The sequence below is a fragment of the Megascapheus bottae genome, chromosome 4 (genome assembly GCF_031878675.1).
Source record: "Megascapheus bottae isolate mThoBot1 chromosome 4, mThoBot2.hap1, whole genome shotgun sequence".
Classification (NCBI taxonomy): domain Eukaryota; kingdom Metazoa; phylum Chordata; class Mammalia; order Rodentia; family Geomyidae; genus Megascapheus; species Megascapheus bottae.
Window position 1 is genome coordinate 22154598 of NC_143512.1, and position 8776 is coordinate 22163373.

The 8776-nt window shown below is 33.6% G+C and overlaps 1 pseudogene; it reads right to left on the bottom strand.

Moving 5' to 3' along the window:
- Positions 1 to 6971: 6971 nt before the first annotated feature.
- Positions 6972 to 7416, bottom strand: LOC150064144 (ubiquitin-conjugating enzyme E2 variant 2 pseudogene; annotated as a pseudogene).
- Between the last annotated feature and the right edge of the window lie 1360 nt (positions 7417 to 8776).

Sequence of the window (8776 nt, forward strand, 5' to 3'; positions counted from 1 at the left end):
AATTACAATAAAAATATATTAACAAAAGGTTAGCAAAGCAGAAAACTTAATGTGATTATATAAAAAGTGCTTATTAAGTGACAGAGAACTTTGAGAATTATTATGATCATTTAACCTAAAAGGACACGATAATGATCCAATTTCTCAAAACTTCTTCATAAATCCTCAGAATAATTCATTTCATAGGAGACATGTGTGTTTGGCTTAATTGGTAAACATTATGTGGTACCCCTTTCATCTGTATGCTTTAATTTTTCTCTTACTTATAAAGCAAAAGGTCTTAATCATACCTATTACATAGTATTTGTTGATTATGTTCTATTACCTATAAGTGGTTTAATTTTGTTCATTTTACTTACAGTAAGTAGAGGAATTAACTTTGACAAACATTTCTCTACAAAGTTTTCAAAACCTCTAGCTGATAATAATGCCAAATTTATTTTCTTAATTTATTTCTGAATAATACTGCACTCACTGATCATGGTTGCACATTAATTAGTGAAGGAATATTACATACTACTATATTCTATACCTAAATAGATGAGCATAGACTTTATATGCACACTGTGCATCATAGGTTGTGTGTGTGTATGTGTGCGTGTGTGTGTGTGTGTGTGTTTGTGTTTTGACATGTTGGTAGGGATGGTGGGGGGGTGATAGTGACATTAATGGGAATTCAACCCAAAGCTTCATATATGCTCTTCTTTCTACATTTGAGCCATACCCTGCCTTTTTATTTCTATTTTGTGTATGAAATGGGAGAAAGGCTCTCACTACAAGGCTGGTCCTGAATTTATGATCATCCTGCCTCCACTTCCTGAGTGTAGTAAGACACTACACTCAGATAATATGGATACAACATAAACAGACAAAGGAATATTAATTTTTATATTTATCTAGCATAATAGAAAAGAGATTCAAAAAACAAATAATTGATCTCATTAAAGAACTCCAAACCAATCGTGTTCTATTATAAAAAGTATAAAAGAATAAAGTAAAAAAAATATTGTAAAAACAAACAAAGTTAAGAGTAAGAGGAGTCAATTACAGGAGAAAAACACAATGATTCGCAACAGAAAATCGTGATCCATTTTAGATGAACATTATGTTACAGATGACATAAAAGGCGAGAAGGCAATGACAATCAATAATTGAGGATGGATAGAAGGAAGGAAAAACACCCTAAATCAGGTACTTCTTAAATGGTAAAATGCTAATGAAGTGCTAAAAAATATAACCTATGAAAGGGCTTTTTCTATTTTAACTCAAACATCAGCCTTCATATCTCCTCTGGAAATAGAAAATAACTGCTAATACTTTAGTCATTTATTTATTTTTACATTTCTGTTTTAGGAGACGGTGAAGGAAGGAGTAACATTGTTCAAAACAAATGTACTCACTACCTGACTTGTGAAACAAAAACACCACTGAAAATCACGTTTATAATAACAATAAAATAAATAAATTTATAAAACTAAGTCCACTATTGTGGATTGATAGGCTTATTAATAACTTGGTGTTAAGTATTAGATATTTCTTTCTCAATTTAGAAGATGACTATATTCCTATTTTTTTCCTCTCTCAACTTTAACAACTACTTTCCTTAACTTTTGTCCTTTGTGTGGAGGACAAATCCTATCAAGATTCATGCCTGATACACAAACAGAGCCATGGGCTTCATCTAAGTCTCAAGCCAACTATAGATCCATCATTTCAAATGACAATTCCATTGGAAATCAATACTTTGAAAGGAAGATTGCTTCGGCTAGTGAAGTAACAGGCTGTGGGTACAGCCAGTAAATTCACAAAAGCAGATCCATTTGTATCTGCTGCTCATTCTAGCAGGATTGATCGCAGGAAACTTCCTCAGAGAGGAGGTAGAACTATTCATTTTTTCTTCCCTTTTCAACTTGTTCTTCTATTCACCACCTTACAACAATAGTCCTAAGTTGTAAATAGCAACAGAAGAGAAACAGAGATCTTGACCCACACAAAATGCTAAATAATAACTCCATCTGTTTTTAAAGATTGATGCTCCTACTAGACAAATTATTTTTTCCTCTTTCATATTTTGGGTACCAAATGGTGTCTGGGATTCACAGCATTACATCATAGGACACTTGATCTGAAAAACTATTCTAATGCCCCAATTCATGAAGTTCCTTTAAACACTGTACTCAAGCACAATCTAAATACTATAAACACTTGAATTTACAGAGATACTTCTGCTTTCAATATTTTACATGAATATTGTATATGTGCCTCTCATTAATTTTTTTCTAGGTATGTTTCTTGTATACTAATGAACAAAAAACTAAAATTCAGAAAGGAAGGGACATACACGATCACATATATCCATATATCAAACCTAATATAATTAATTTTATCTTGTTCTCTCCTAGTGTTTTTTTGTTCTTTTGTGTTCACAACATTAATCTTTATTCAGAATGCAATTCTATATGTCATTTATAAAATATTTTAAGCATAAAACTCTTCATGCCTATAATGACTGATCACTATTGCCACATTTTAAGGTTAATAATAGCTTATTTTTTAACATCATCTTACTACTAATAATTCTTAAATTCAATACAGCATTTTATTATTCAATATGAATCTGAGATAACACTGGCATTTTCTAAATCTTTGACACAGATTGATTGGTCTCTTTCTAAAAAAGATAAATGTGTTTTCTTCAGAAACATGCATTTTTTCAAACAACCCTCCTTTTGCCCACCTCTGTTGCAAATTATGAAAACTGGTTATATCTGTCAATAAGTGTATAAAATTCATTTTCTCTAAGAAGAGTTCAAATAGATGCTGGTCTTATATGACTGTGTAAACCTGCCAATCAAGTAATGACCAGTTTAATTATGAAAAGTTTGTTTTATAGCATATGGGTTGTCAGACTGCTTGAAAATAATCCAAAAAGTGACTCCATGGAAGTATAGATGCATAATACACCCTGATGATGACAAAAAAGAAAGAAGAGACAAACTAAAGGAAAATGAAAAATTTGGAGTGTTCAACCTCAGACCTATTAAGATCACAAGAGAAAGAGCTAACAATTATTAAATACATTGCGTGAATCACTCCTACCTCATTTAGTAAAGTGAAGATGCTTTTATTTGAGCAACTTTCTAATTTTAAAAAGAGACTAAATAGTGTTATATGAAAAGAATGGTGGCAGACCTGCCAAGAAACAAGAGTTTTGACAATAAAAAATGGTGGCCTTGTGCAAGTCAGATAACCCTAGTTAATAGTAACATATTCTGTAAACTGCTCAGTTTGGAAAATTAATCCTTCTAGGATTCTGTGGCATTTTAAATTCTGCACTGCTCATCCTGATTCATATGTAGCAAGATAAAATCTGTAGACACTTTCTCTCATTTTTCTTACTATTCTCTGCTTATACACACAGAGAAATTCATTATTACATAGTGTTATATGGAACAAAAAAACAACTCAAATGAGTTTTGAATGGATTTTTGAAGCACATTGCTTAGAAACTATTCTGAAGGTCAAAGCAGTTTCCATTTGCAAGACACAGCTTCTGAAGAGAAGGAAAAGTCTACTCAAAACTTAATGTTTATCAGGACTGAGGCGGATACTCAGAATAAAGGTTTCAGGGATTATATTTCGTACTTCTGATCAAGGTATACAAATAAGTCAGGAAATCAATTTCTTTAGTATAGACTAGTACTGTGTATTTTGTCTTATTCCCAACAAATTTGAACAGAGTATAGGGCAATTGCTAAAATGTATTTGTCACAAATGTTTCTATTAAAAATAATTTTAAATATCCTTTTTAAATTTATAAATCACCGTGGATGAGAGCTGTGTAAGCCCCATTGTCAAGTATTTTGAATGTTTATGCAAGAGACAGAAGAGATAGCTTGGAGAGGTTTGGAAGGGAGGAAATACCCCTGCAAACCTTGCCTCTGAGGCCTTCCTTATTCCAGAAAAGCGGGGTCCAGAGAAGCCACTAAATATATTAAGAAAAACAAAAAGGCAAATTAGCAGCTTGATGTCTGCCCACAGGGAGCCATTGATGCATGTAAGTATAAATTATAGCAAGACAAGTCTAGACAGAGAAAGTCTTAACATTTATGCCAATTTCCCTCTCCATTTTAGTCTCAGAGGGTATGGAGAGGCCCCAAAAAGATTCTCTTCTATAAGGAGAAAAGCGAAGATGCAGTATCATTGAAAGGTGAGTAGATGAGAAGCACATGAGCTTCCCAAAGCAATTGTTGTAATTTGTCAATACTAATTATACCAGTGGAAATAAGAGCACAGAAGAGGTCCAGACCATGCCTTCTCAGCCAATGCATGAATACATGGAAGTATCAAAAGTCAGGGAAAAGTAGAAGAGAAGCTTGAAGCTGATCGAATACATATAGAAGGCACAGTTAATCTGACAGTTATTTTGATCTGGTATTTGTTCTCTGTCATAAAGTATATGTGCTTTGAATACAACATAGATTCATTTCAGCAGAAATTACAAAGCTGAATATGTGATTGATATTATCCATTGTATACCTCTCTAACATTGTACTTTAAATGTCATTAAAATATTAAAACATCTTCTTGTTATTATAGTTGTTTGTGCCAGTCCTAGAGCTTGAATTCAGGACCTGGGCCTGAGTGGTTTTTGTTCAAGGCTAATACTCTGCCACTTCAGCCGAAGCTCCACTTGTGGTCTTTTGGTGGTTAATTGGAGATGGAATCTCACAAACTTTCCTGAACAATATGGCCTCAAAACCTGCTCCTCAGATCGTAGCCTCCTGAGTAGTCTAGGAATACAGAAATGATGTCCTTGTTTGTTACACATTTTTAGTTCATAGGCCAGATATTTGTTGCCCCCAAAAGACTATTTTCCAAATGCTTTTCAAACTGTTCTTGAAATTGTGTACATAGAAGTTGGAATCTAAAAAAACATTATTTGTATATATTAAATGGTATGTATTAAGGTTTTCATCATGATAATGAGTTAAAATTGCATTTAGGCTACCCAAAATAAATGAGACTGACCTGCCGAGAATCTTGAGTCATGTCACATACCATTGGTATTTTTGTAGAACTGAGGCTCTCAGTTAAAGATGGCACATTCATAATCATTTCAGAGTAACATGATCTAGTACATTGCTCAGTATCTTACTTACATAGTGAATCAAACTCAATCAACTGGCACAGAATATATTACACATGTAACACTGAGTTTAAATTCTGGGGTTCCTAGCAAACAATGCAAGTATGAAGCATGTTCTCAAGTGATAAAATCACAATTCATGCTATTATTTCTTAAATGAGTCAGAAATAATCAGCAGCATTTCTCACTTGTCAGTAGGTGGGTCAAAATGCCACCCATATGCAGAAATGCCAAAGGTCCTGTTGTCACCAATTACAAATTGGTTATATATTATTTTGTCTACTGCTTCTAAATGCTATGACAGTTTTCCCTGTTTTAAAGTGTTCCCTTATCACATTTGCAATTGTTTTATTACTCAAAAAGCCATCTGAGTCATTTTTATGTCTAAAAGTTTATTTCATCAAGTGTCCACACTGACTCTGGTAAGTAAACAATGTTCAGTTTTAGTGATATACTGTTATTTTTTTCAAATGATCATGAAAATTTTAAAATAACCCTTGGTATAACTTAGTCAATTACAAATACAGATACATTAGAGAATCTGAACTAAACACAATAAACATATTCCACAGAGAATTAGTAATATTTTTAGAATATTTCTCCCTCACACCACAATGACAAGAAAAAGATTGAAAAAGGAACATTTTTTTTCCTCCAGATCTGGCTTTTTTTGGTGATAAATTGGAGATAAGAATCTCGGGTCTCGTGAACTTTACTGCGTGGGCTGGCTTCAAATCAAGTTCCTCAGATCTCAGCCTCCTGAGTAGCGAGGATTCTAGCTATGAACCACGAGTGACTAGCTGAGAACATGATTTTTTTTTCTTTGTTTGTTTTGTTTGTTGATTTTTGTGGTTCATGGGGCTTGAACTCGGCCTGGGCTCTATCCCTGAGCTCTTCAGCTCCAGGATACCACCCTACCCTTGAGCCAAGCCCCACTTCCCGTTTTCTAGAGGTTAATTAGAGATAAGAATCTCAGGGCCTTTTGTGCCTAGGCTGGCCTTGAGCCTTGATCCTCAGATCTCAGCCTCCTGAGTAACTAGGATTACAGGCGTGAGCCACCACACCGGCAACAAGTTTGTTTTGTTTGTTTGTTTGTTTTTGACAGTTCCACATTTTATTTACACTTTAAGATTACCTTTAATCTCAAAATCACATATCCATACACTTAGATCCTTTTTGTGGATTTAAACATAAATGCATGGTTTATTAAACAAAGACTGTAAACAAATAATTGTCATGTCTTTTATATGTAACACACAGGAACAGCTTTTAACAGAAATTCATCGATCCCCCCAACATCTTTTTATTATAAATACAGGTATCAAAACAATCATGAACATATTTTTGATACTACACTAGTAGTCAGCACCCACACCGTTTCAAAAATTACCACAATTTGTGACAATATTCACTGTACCTGCTACTTTAACCAATTTCAACTGCAGCTTTTTCACTAAGTAAGATGGATAAAGCATGCCACTTCAGTTTTTCCTTCTGGAGGTTTTATGTGTCAGAAGCACAATCATTTTCCACTGTCATCTGACTCTTCTTGACATGCTTTCATCTTGAAAAACTGAGTTCTAATTCGAGTACTCCAGGTTCATGTTTAAATGACAGTGCCTTAAAAAGAGAAATAAAAATTCTGCTTCACTTTTCCTCCTGTTACCTGAAGTATAATGGGTGTACATATATTAAATATATGCTTACAAGTGTCCATGTCATGTTTACTTAACATGTAGGTATTCTGCATTGTGATATTTAATCTAGACATTAATATGAGTAGAATGTTATTGATTTAAGATAAATTTAAGATTCACTAAAATTAATTGTTGTATGTTTGTCCTTCAGGTGGTTGTGGAAGCTTCATATTTTCCTTGGGCATCATTAGACGTCGTAGCTGTTGAAGAACAACTTTGATGCTATATGAATTTTGCTATTTTTGCTAACACTGGTATGCTCCGTGCATCCACCATTCCACTGGAATTGTTTATTCCCTTCATATTAATTTTTGTTACAAATCTAACTGACAGAGGAGCCTCTGGATATTTAGGTCCACATTCTACATTTATGCTATATATTCTGTTTTCGTAATTTGTCCTTGGTGGCCCAATAATCATGCCTGTCCACCTTGTAAGTGTCATATCTTCATCATCTTCAAGACCCCAGCTAAATGTACCATCGCCTACTCCTTTTTGTCCTTCTTCAAGTTCTTCCAATAAGCGAAAATTATGAGGAACTTTAACTCCTGTGGAGACCGCCATCTTCTCCTTCAGCCCAACGCCAACAAGTTTGTTTTTAATATAGGCTCAGCCATAGGTTGTAGGTTTCAACTACAGGCTCGTTAATCTTTAGGAAGGTAAATCTATTTTTTTTCCTTTTTTATTGTAATTAACAGAAGGGTTACATTATATTGACCAGATTAGTATACCATCTATGTGATCTAATTTAGTAATGTAATTCCTATTGGTACAAATAGTCTCTGCACCAGGAATTTAGAAGACTTAAATTTTTCTCCATGAATCCACCCATGAACCCTACTGCACGAGCCATCTGAACTGCCCAGGTTTGCACCTGTGATACATATTCTGATAAAATCTGACAAAATAACAGAACACTCATCTCCCAATGGGAGGAATACCAAAATAGTTTAAAATATTCAATAAGATCATGGCCATAATCAGGGGTCTTTTTATATCATTTATATTTTAAAATATCTCTGTTCCCAAGGGAACCACACAGTTTCATATGGCTAGAACAAAAGGAAATAGTGAAATGCTTTAGCCATCATGATGTTAAATCTTTCATTTTAAGACCTCAGTTTATGAATGTTTTATTTATTAATGCATACTCCAAAGAAGTAATCTACATATGTATTTGTGAATTCATAGCAATATGGTTTATTCTTTTGATCAAAGCAGTCTTGTGCCTTATTTATCAACATTTAAACTCCTATACTGAACAGTAAAGCAATTTATAATGAAAAGTATATTTCTCCAAAACAAGAGATGCATTGGCAGTACTTGACAGCATGTTTATAACCCTTTAGAAAACAACTCAGTTCTGCATACTTTCATTTTTTCTCATTTGCTTCTAATAACAAGGTGTTAAATTTTTATCTCAGTGAAGAGACAATGCTGGATGATCCTAATTCACAAATTATAAAGTGCATGGTAAGGTGTAAAACAATGCCTAATTCCCATTGAGGCTATTACAAAAGGTTCTATAATACAAGTTTCACTCTGGTTGCACAAGATCAAAATTTATTTAGATCTAGCTGATAGAACAAAATAGAAATTATTTATTGGTCATTAGTGAAGTTTAAGACATAAGTGGATAATTGAGTTAAGGAATAAATAAACTTTTGCACTTCAAAAAAAATTAGAGGTCTTAACACCAGGAGATCATTTTCTAAATTCTAAGTCTCATATTTGATCACAAATGTGATCTTCTTCCACAAGTTTCAGATTACCTTTGTCAACAACATATTCACCATAACAACCAGCAAGTTCACCACAACATACTTACTCAAAGTTTTACACAAAATACCCACAAACAAATTCCATCAGGCTTCATCGTGATGTCTCAAAAGTAAAACAATACAATATCCTTCAACTGTGGAGTGAAAGA